This window comes from Balaenoptera borealis (assembly GCF_965194805.1).
Source record: "Balaenoptera borealis genome assembly, chromosome: 5".
NCBI lineage: Eukaryota > Metazoa > Chordata > Mammalia > Artiodactyla > Balaenopteridae > Balaenoptera > Balaenoptera borealis.
This window is the reverse complement of record NC_138862.1, coordinates 116164040-116175193: the sequence shown is the minus strand read 5'-3', so window position 1 is coordinate 116175193 and position 11154 is coordinate 116164040. Positions and strand designations below refer to the sequence as shown.

At 40.2% G+C, this 11154-nt stretch overlaps 1 long non-coding RNA gene across 3 annotated transcripts in view; it reads right to left on the bottom strand.

Moving 5' to 3' along the window:
* Positions 1–2751: 2751 nt before the first annotated feature.
* LOC309629937 overlaps positions 2752–11154 on the bottom strand; it is a 70341-nt gene continuing 61938 nt past the window's right edge. Inside the window, exons 4-5 of one of the 3 annotated variants that reach the window (XR_014245300.1) lie at positions 5955–6076; positions 2752–3573 (exon numbers count right to left, since the gene is read on the bottom strand). This is a non-coding gene — a long non-coding RNA (uncharacterized lncRNA). Of the gene's footprint in view, positions 6077–11154 lie in introns of all 3 variants that reach the window. The other 2 variants (XR_014245299.1, XR_014245301.1) reach the window with 2 other exon arrangements.

The window sequence follows — 11154 nt, the reverse complement described above, 5'->3', positions numbered from 1 at the left end:
CGAAATTGAATTATTTGTAGTGAGGTGGTTGGGCCTAGAGTCCGTCATACAGAGTGAAGTAAGTCAGAAAGAGAAAAACAAATACCATATGCTAACACATATATATGGAATCTAAAAAAAAAAAAATGGTACTGATGAACCTAGGGGCAGGACAGGAATAAAGATGCAGACGTAGAGAATGGACTTGAGGACACGGGAGGGGGAAGGGTAAGCTGGGACGAAGTGAGAGAGTGGCATGGACATATATGCACTACCAAATGTAAAATAGATAGCTATTGGGAAGCAGCCGCGTAGCACAGGGAGATCAGCTCAGTGCTTTGTGACCACCTAGAGGGGTGGGATAGGGAGGATGGGAGGGAGACGCAAGAGGGAGGGTATATAGGGTATATATATGCATATAGCTGATTCACTTTGTTGTACAACAGAAATTAACACAGCATTGTGAAGCAATTATACTCCAATAAAGATGTATTAATTAATTAGTTAATTAAAAATTAAAAACAGAGCACACTAGTGAAATAGATCATTTTCTCCCCTGCAGGAAGGGGGTGGGGGCAGGGCAGGGAGTGAGGCAGCCTCTTGATGACCTTGGTGCCTGGGTACTGGAGGAAGAGGAAGCAGTTCTATCTAGTTCCACAGAGATGGCCATGAAACTCTTTTCTCACTTACTTCCAGCCAGTTGGGGTCTTTAATTATCAGTCTGTGCTCACAGAAAAGGAGAACTCAGCAAGAGGCTGGGAATCAGAGCTCTAAACACTAAATCGTTTTGCCTAAGGCTTGCTGGGGCACCTGATGAATTCTTGACCTTGTTCATAAAACTTGTTTCCAGCAAAGTCAAATGGAGCAACTTTAACACTTTTGAATATTTGACTATATTAACCATCTTGCCTTTTAAAGCAACTTTCCACTTAGAGCAGGAGCCTCCATCCTTCAGCCCTGGGAGAGACAACAACAATCTCTGTTACCCAAGTTGGGAAACCAGAAGCAAATTGTCAGTGGACTCAGAACACCTCCTTTCCAATTCTTCTTGGTCCTTCTCTGAATAACTGAGCACAAGCTCTGTCTCAGAAGCCATGCTGGGATGCAGTAGGGCTTGTCCCCTCCCTCCCTCAGTAGCTGCTTGATCTCCATGCCATTTCCTAAAGAAGGATCTCCATGCTCTTAAGAAAAGGTAGGGATACTCAAATCTTTAAGCATCAGAGAAATGAAAATCAAAACCAGTGAGGAGGTACCACTTCAGAACCACTAAATAAAAAAGACAATAAGTCAGACAGAGAAAGACAAATATCGTATATCGCTTATATGTAAAATCTAAAAAAATGGTACAAATGAACTTATTTACAAAACAGAAATAGAGTCAACAGATGTAGAAAACAAACTTATGGTTACCACGGGGGAAAATGGGGGGAAAGGGATAAACTGGGAGATTGGGATTGACATATACACACTACTATATATTAAACAGATAACGAATAAGGACCTACTGTATAGCGCAGGGAACTCTTCTCAATATTCTGTAATGATCTATATGGGAAAAGAATCTTGAAAAGAGTGGATATATGTATATGTATAACTGATATACTTTCCTGTACAGCAGAAACTAACACAACATTGTAAATCAACTATATTCCAATAAAAATTAATTTAAAAATAAAGACTAGCTTTTTGGTGGGGATGTGGAGAAATTGAAATTCTCATATATAGTGGTGGAAATGTAAAATGGTGCAGCCATTGTGGAAAACAGTCTGGGATTTCCTCAGAAAGTTAAACATAGCGGTACCATATAACCCAGCAGTTCTATTCCTAGGTATATTCCCAAGAGAAATGAAAATATGTCCACATAGAAACTTACACATAATGCTCATAACAATGTTCTTCATAACCACCAAAAAAGAGTGGAAAGACCCTAACTGTCCATCGACTGTTGAGTGGACAAATAAAATGTGGTATATTTATACAAGGGGAAATTATTCAACCATAAAAAGGAATGAAATACTGATACATGCTACAATATGATAAGTGAAAGTGATAAGCATTATGATAAGTGAAAAAAGCCAGTCACAAAAGACCACATATTGTGTGATTACATTTCTATGAATTATCCAGAATAGGCAAATCCATAGGTACGAAAAGTAGATTAATAGTTGCCAGGGGCTAAGGGGTGGGTAGGAGAATGGGGAGTGACTACTGACAGGTACAGGTTTCCTTTCTGGAGTGATGAAAATATTCTGGAATTAAATAGTGGTATTGGTTGCACAATTATGTGAATATACTAAAAACTGTTGAATTGTATATTTTAATGGATGAATTTTATGGTACATAAATCATATATCAATAAAGGTGTAGGAAGGAAGGAAGAAAGGAAAGAAGGAAGGAAGGAAGGAAGGGAGGGAGGAAGGGAAGAAAGGAGGGAAGCAAACTGGTTGGGATAAACACTGACTTTGTTTAATCTTGCCCCCTCAATATATGTTTCCCCAACAAGCCCCTCCCAGAAGTTATGGGGAGGGAAGGCCCTCTTCCTTTAATTGATCAAATTTGCCCCCAGGAAATGAAGTCTTTACAGCCAGTCAAGACCTCCAACCTCCTTGTAATTCCTGAGGCTGACCTCAGTCACATCCCCCTGCCCCATCACAGCGGCTCGGCCACCCTGCTAAAGGCTTCCCCCAGAGCCCTGCCCTGGGCGCTCTGCTTGCAAGACCCTGTCAGGGTTTGCCGGTCACCTCCAGGCCGTCAGAGCTTACCATTGCTCTCTGGTTGAGAAAAGTCCAGCCTCCTGCCTAGACAGGTAACCAGTCCTGTTCAGACTCACCTAGATAGCTGTCTCTGACTCAGGCAGAGTGGAGGGTGAACTGGCTATTAGACTTCTGCTTCTTTTACTGACCTGACCTGGCCTGCGTTTGGCTTTCCCATCGAACCTCTGTGTTGGGGTTTTTACTCTCCTCATCATGGTTACGTGGCCCCAACCTGCTATGCGTGAGCCAGGAGAAGCTAGCTCAGCAATACACACCCAACATCTCCAGTTTCTCCTACTCAACCCCAGGTAAATTCAGGGTGGCTCCTGATTAAACTTTGAAAGAATTGCTCCTCTCAGCCAGGCGCTTAGTATCTACAATTCCACTTAATCTTCACAACAGCCCCGTAAAGAAGGTATTATTATCCCCATTTTTCAGGAACAGGAAACAGATTCAAAGAGGGTAAACAACTTAAAGTCATGTGGATTAGAGTCAGGATTCCAACACAGAACTGTCAAAGCCCATGCTCTTTCTGCTTCCTCAGATAACAATTCCTTTCCTTGGTTGAGCACCTGTCATGTGTCAGGTAGTGTTCCAAACATATTAAAAATATTATTTCATTGATTCTCACAACTATCCCATGAGAGAGGTATTAGCCTCCCATATAAATAAATGAGGAAACTGAGGTTCAGAGTGATTAAGTAACTCTTTCGAGATCATATGTATTTATCACTCACTGAATGCATGGGAGCTTGGAAAGATTTTTGCTGTTCTTGGTTAAGGTGAAAGATGCAAATGGTGCTGTCCTTTTTCCCCTTCCTCTTGCCTTTGATCAGCTGTCCTGGGACCATGAAAGAAAGACAAAAAAGAAAAAAGAAAAAGTCAGAAATATTTTCCCAAACATCAACCTGCTAAAGAAAAACCTACCTTCAGATCTTCTGTTATATAAGAAAATTAAAGTTCTATTTGTTTAATCTGCTGTGGGTAGGTTTTCTGTTAATTGTAGCTAAACATATTCCTAACTCACACAGGAGGGTCCAATTACCACCTTCTTACAGATTAAGAAATAGATTAAAGGGGCACAAAGAGATTAAGTATTTTTCCAAAGCCACACAAATAGTGACTGATAGTTGACCCCCCTATTCTTCTCTTAATAACTTAACTTCCAAGGTTATAGCTGGGCACACCAGCAGAAGGTCACATTTTCCAGGCTTCCCTGAAGTTTTGTGGGCCATGTAACTATATTTTTGTTAGTGGGATGTGAGCGGAAGGGAGGCATGTGATTAATTTCCAGGTCATGCACTCTAGTTCCTTTTTTCTTCTTCCCACGGGTGGTGACGATGAACCATCTTCAATCACAGGGCCCAGGGTAATGACTCGGGAGATGGCAGAGCAACAAGATAGAAGGAACCTGGGTTCCTGAATGACCTTATGAATTAGAGCTGCCCTACATCCTGGGATCATCTACCAAATTAGACTTTTAAGTGAGAGAGAGATAAACTTCTATCTCATTTAAGCCACTGTGTTTTGCTATCTCTTTAAATCACCACCATCTTAAGTAATACCGCGGCTAATAAATTTTCAAACGTAGGCCTGTTTAATTCCAATTTGGGTAATTTCCACTACAACTCCCAATACCTAAATCAGAGACTGCAAACCCCAATGCCTACACACGCTAGGTAAATAACAAATCAGTGAAGAAGTCTAACTATGACTGAGTTCTCACTATGGGTGAGAACTATGGTGAACTAGAGAATACATCTGGGGTTGCTATGCGGTTACCAAACTATTTCCTTTCCTTCCTGATAGACCATATTTCTCAGCTTTCCTTGTAATTAGTTGGGGCCATATGACTGAGTTCTGGCCAATATCATGTGGACAGAAGGAATGAAAGCTACATCCAGGCCTGGCCCATGAAAAAAGTTTCTGTTCAATCATGCACTCTTTTCTTCCCCAAACTGAAGTGGTGAAGATGCCCAGGGAAATCTTGGGAGCCATGCAATGATGCAACGGACATGACAGAGCCATAGGATAGAAGAAGCTGGATCCCTAGGTCACCACTTAGAGAGGAACTACCTAAATTACACTGACATGTAGATTTTGACATGAGACTAAGAAACAAAGTTTTCTCAGGTTGATTCTTTACACGCTCAGGTCTATTGTAACCACAGCATTGGAGAGCGTCCCCTAATACACAAAGGCAGCCCCTGTAGGAATATCGGCCTAGTACTGCCAGATGGTTGGACATTTTTAAAAGAGAAGACAGAAATCCTTATATTATTAGAAAGCTGCTGATTATCAGTGTTAGCTAACACTGTGAAGGTCAAACATGACAAAGATCCAGATCTATCCCAGGGACTACATGTTTGTCCCCTCTGCCTCAGTATTAGAGTTGGGTCCCCTGATCCTGGGACTTCAGGCAGCCTCCCCACTGATCCCAGGCTCCTGAGGTACAGATTCAACTGTCCCTGAGAATCCAATGGAGGTTTCCAATCCTTTCGACTCAGTTGGTTATGTGGGCTTATTAAGCTCTAAGTCAATGGCCTTTGGAATATAACTGTGAAAAGCAGGAAAACACCTATTATCTACAGCCATTCTCTCAATGGATACAAGTAATTTTGCCAAACATTCACCTGGATCTCCAGTGTTTCTCTTGCATCCATATATTCTTTTTTCTTTTTTAACTTTTTTTTTAATAGATTTATTTTACTTATTTATTTATTGGCTGCATTGAGTCTTCGTTGCTGCGCACGCGCTTTCTCTAGTTGAGGCGAGCGGGGGCTACTCTTCGTTGCGGTGCGAGGGCTTCTCTTGTTGCAGAGCACAGGGTCTAGGCACATAGGCTTCAGTAGTTGTGGCACGTGGGCTTCAGTAGTTGTGGCTTGCAGGCTCTAGAGCGCAGGCTCAGTAGTCGTGGCTCACGGGCTGAGTTGCTCCGCGGCATGTGGGATCTTCCCGGACCAGAGCTCGAACCCGTGTCCCCTGTATTGGCAGGCGGATTCTTAACCACTGCACCACCAGGGAAGTCCCCACATATTCTTAAAATTAATCCTGATAATGCCTACAATTACATTCACCAACATGAAACTATTTCTAAATGTTTCTCTATTTAGCCACCTGCCAAAATTCTTTCCACTTAGTAAGGTCCAATTCAAAGGTTATCTCGTCTATGGAGTCTTTTCCGTAAAGGTCTTTGCCTCTCCCCAGGCGAAATTCACTCACCTCTCCCCGATGTACTCCAGCTCTCTCGCCCTGCCGAAGGAACATGTTTCCCTTCCAAGGTTTGAACTCCCGAAGAGACCACAACATTTTCCTCTTCATAGAATCAGTTCCTGGAATGACACCTGACTCATAATTAGTGCTCAGTACAAGGGCTTAGTATTTGTTTTGTGGTTGTTGTTATGTTACTTTATTGTTGTTTTGTTTCACTTTGTGTGCACCTTAAACAATGGTTCATCATAATGGTGCCCTGCATTGTGTGGAAAAAGGTTGTCAAGGAACCAAGAGCATTGTCTGCAATAACTGAATTCAGAGAGGTTGACTATCTTAGCTAGTTAGAAGAGCAGACTCTGGAGCCAGACTGCCTGCGCTCCTATTCCATTTACCAGCTGTACAACTTTGGGCAAGTTACTTACCCTCTCTGTCCCTCAGTTTCCTTAACCATAAAATGGGAGCAATAGTAATAGTGCTAGTGTATTCATTTGCTAGGGCTGCCATAACAACATGCCACAAATTGAGTGGCTTAAACAACACAAATTTATTGTCTAACTGTTCTGGAGGCTAGAAAAGCCTACAATCAAGGTGTTGTCAGGATTGGCTTTCTCTGAAGGCTGTGAGGGAAGGATCTGTTCCCAGCATCTCTCCCTGAGTTGTAGATGGCTGTCTTCTCCCTGTGTCTCTTCACATTGTCTTCTCTCTATGTGTGTCTGTCTCTGTCCAAATGTCCCCTTTTTTTAAGTATACCAGTCATACTGGGTTAGGGCCCACCCTAAAGATTTCATTTTAACTTGATAACCTCTATAAAGATGCTATCTGCAAATAAGGTCACATTTGGGGTATTGGGGGCGTTAGGATTTCAACGTATCATTTTTTGTGGAGCGGGACACAATTCAACCCATAACTATATTACCTGATCAGATTGTTGTGAAGATTAAATTAGCTAATACAGGCAAAACATTTAGAATAGTCCCTGGCACACCACAAGCACTCAAAAACATTAGCTGATGGTATTATGCATCTTAAAATTTTGTTATACCAAGGTGACCCACCCTTAAAAATACATCGGTAAAAATTCCGCTATTCCAGGATAGTTTTAAGGGAGTAGTTGAAGAGAGGTAGGGGTGATTTCCGTTCTTGATCTTAGAATACAACAAAATGAAAGAAGTGCCAGTTCCTGACATGGATAATACAAAAGAAGATAGGACAAGAGATAGGAAATCATTGCACTCATCATAAGCTTGAAAATGACTCAATTTGAGGGATATGTCATACATTGAGAGGCACACCACAGTTAGAATTTGTCCTTTGATTTATTATTAAGTATTATTAATTCATTTTTTTCAATAATCACTAGATCAAAAGTACAATAAAAGACTGTAGTTTGAATTTTGCAATCTTGGAATTGACCTCTCTTAAACAGAGATTGGTTTCAGAGTCTTCTTAGATAGTCTAGAGTTAGAATTTTAAAGTAATCTCTGAGGCCAGTTGATGGTTGTGTGATTCAAACAGACGGAAATATGGCCCAACAAGCCACTCAACGTACAAGATTTATAACTGTAAGAATTTTCTAATAATGCCCAGGAATGCAAATCCCTGAATTGTAAGCATCCCCACAAAAGAGAGAACTTTCCCTGTTGGATAACACTGATCTTTCTTTTAACAAAGGGGAAAACATAAGAAGCCAGGTCCCAATGTTTTGCTCTCATTCTCTTGAGAATACACCAAAATTTTACTTTTAGCCCATCTCCTAGATCATTCATGAATGCATTTCTGTGATGATGTGGTTTATACATTCCGTTCGATTTTGACAGCATTTTAAAAGTCTGGCCTCTGAGTAAAAGTTTCAGTACAGGTCCCGTTGCATTTGTTGACTTTTCAGTAGGGAGAAGTCAGTCCCCTCTCAAAAGCCCTCTTGAAAGCAGAGACTGCTTGGGTGGTGTGGGTGACCTGAATATTGCCTGTTTAAATGAGCAGTTAGTGATGCACATACCATCCAATCACATGGATAACTTACTTATGAATTATTACACCAGATCAAGAAACCTAGCTCATTAGCATGCACCACAGTGATCCTCAAAGTTCAGATGTTGAATTTCAATTATATTCCATTTGCAAATCCAGACTTTTTTCCAAAGACATGCTTCCATAATTCTTGAGCTTTGAGAAAGGCCCAAGAGTACGCCTGAGGCCTCTTCTCCTCTCTGTTCCCACCTCCTTCCCTGTATCCTCCCAGCATTCTCACCCCACTCACTTCTTCATCACATATTTTGTCTAAGGATGCTGAACCAAGCCAACTGTAGAATTCAGTTTTTCACCTTATGTATAGCCATTAGCTCTGGGGTTAAAATTGTTTTTGGTTTTGTTTTTGTTTCACTTTCCTTTGTTTTATTTATTTTGCTACTTTTAATACAGTAAATGAAGATTCAAAAGAAAGCCTTACATATACTGAAAAATAAATGATTTTCTTATTACAGAAGTAATTGTGCTTATTTCAGAAAATTTAGAAATACAGATATGTATTTTTTTTAAAAAAAAGGAAATATTGGGCTTCCCTCATGGCACAGTGGTTAAGAATCCGCCTGCCAATGCAGGAGACACAGGTTTGAGCCCTGGTCCGGGAAGATCCCACATGCCGCAGAGCAACTAAGCCCATGCACCACAACTACTGAGCCTACGCTCTAGAGCCCACGAGCCACAACTACTGAAGCCTGCACGCCTAGAGCCTGTGCTCTGCAACAAGTGAAGCCACCACAAGGAGAAGCCCATGCACTACGACGAAGAGTAGCCCCTGCTCGCCACAACTAGAGAAAGTCCGTGTGCAGCAACAAAGACCCAAGGTAGCCAAAAATAAATAAATTTTAAAAATAAATTTAAATAAATAAAGAGTCCTTAGAAATTAAAAATATGATAGCTTAAGCAGAAATTTCAACACACAGATTAAAAGATCTGTTTAATCTTTGATAAAATCAAAGAACTCTCTAAGAAAGTAGAAAATACAGGTAGATTGAAAATGTGAAAGGCTAAATTATAAAGTATAATCCAAGAGGCTAATGTCCGATGAATAGAAGCTCCAGAGAGAACAGACAAAATGAGAGGAGAATATAAACAAAGAAACAATAAAGATTTCTCAACTGAAAAGCATGAGGCTCTAGACTGAAGAAGGAAGGAAGAAAAAATATTACAATGCCAGATACAGTGAATGAAAAATGACCGACAGTCACAGAATGGTAAAATTTCAGAAGATCAAAGATTATTTTAAAATCCAAAAACTTTTCAGAGAGAAAAAACAAATTGTATTTTTAAAAATTCAGATTGGCATCAAACTTCTCTTTAGCAATACTGGATCCTATAAGTAATGGAACAGTGCTTTCAAAGTTCTAAGAGAAAGTTTGAGAGTAGAATAAAGATATTCTAAGTCATGGAAGGACTCAGTAAGTTTACCTCCCACATCCCCTTTCAATGAAAGTGATTCAAGGATGTGTTCCAGCAAAGTAAGAGAGTAAACCAAAAAATGAGAAGTTCAAGAAACAATTAAGCCAGTCAGGAGAAAAATGGAAGGAAGACCTTTGGTGACAGCTTTTCATCAAATCTAGAGCACAAGGGTTCAATTTAGAGCTTGTGGAAGGAGGCCTCCAAAAGATAGTTGTCTGGGAAGAGAATGTATTTGAGCAGAAAGAATTCACAGATTTGATACTATCTTTAAGAAGTTGAATATCAAGTTGTGGAAAACTCAGCAATGCAGGAAATGGGGTGGGGAGGAGGAAACAATTAGAAATTCCAAGAAACACACAAGACTATGTAAGAAGGATATGTAATCATAGCATACTATGTGGCTGAGTTGTGAACAATCTTTACATAGTCATAATGTTGTAAACACTGTTGGTCAATTTTTAACTCCTGGAATCAACACACAAGCCACACAAAAGGAAGACTTGGATCTGGTTGCAGAACAAGATCCATTTTTCTTTCTTGACATCATAAGTTAAAATTAAGCATTTGATTGTGATAAGAAAGCATACAGCAATGAAGAAAAAGGTAAGGACATTCGTGTGTTCACCTCACAAAGTGAAGAGTCAAGAGATACTGTCAATGGTTGATGGAATTAAAAATAAGGATGTGAGTATGTAAAACTATATTTTACATAGCTACAAAGGCAACTAATAGAAAGAATCTAAAAATAGTGGCATAATCTTATTGAAGTGGAAGAAAGGAAAGCCAGAAGATAAAAGATGGGTGAGCTAAATTCATATCCATCACCAGAGAAATCAACAGATAATGTTTAAAATTGTTAAATAAATAGGAAAATAATAATAATGCACTGAAGGATTTATAATAGGTAGAAGCAAAATGTATGACCATAACACAAAGGCCAGGAGGGAACGAATGGAGTTATCCTGGAGGTTCTTACACCATACATAAAGTTGTGTTGCATCACTTAAAGGAAGATTATAACATGTTAAAGAAATATACAGTACTTCTGCTTCTAGTCAAATGGAGTAAAGGGGTCAGATTTACTATCCTGTCTGAAATGACTAAAATATCAGACAAAATATATGAAACAGTGGCACTCAAGACATTGGACATTAGTCAATAAAGGACAGAGATCACTGAAAGAGGGAAGAGAAGAAAATATACGTCCATACAAGCACTGTGCACAAATGTTCACAACAACTTTATTTGTGATAGCCCCTAATGTCCATCAAAAGATGAATGGATAAACAAAATTATGTTACATTCATACAATGGAATATACAACTTAGCAATAAAAAAGAATGAACTCTAAATACATACAACTACATGGGTGAATCTCAAATTAACTATACTGAGCGAAAGAGCCAGAAAAAAACTAGTACCTACTGTATAATTCTATTTATCTAAAATTATAGAAAAATGGGGACTTCCCTGGTGGCACAGTGGTTAAGAATCCGCCTGCCAATGCAGGGGACACCGGTTTGAGCCCTGGTCCAGGAAGATCCCACATGCCACGGAGCAACTAAGCCCGTGCGCCACAACTACTGAGCCTGAGCTCTAGAGCCCACAAGCCACAACTACTGAGCCCATGTGTCACAACTACTGAAGCCTGTGTGCCTAGAGCCTGTGCTCTGCAACAAGAGAAGCCACCGCAATGAGGAACCTGCACACCACAACGAAGAGTAGCCCCAGCTCACCGCAACTAGAGAAAGCCCGCACGCAGCAACGAAGA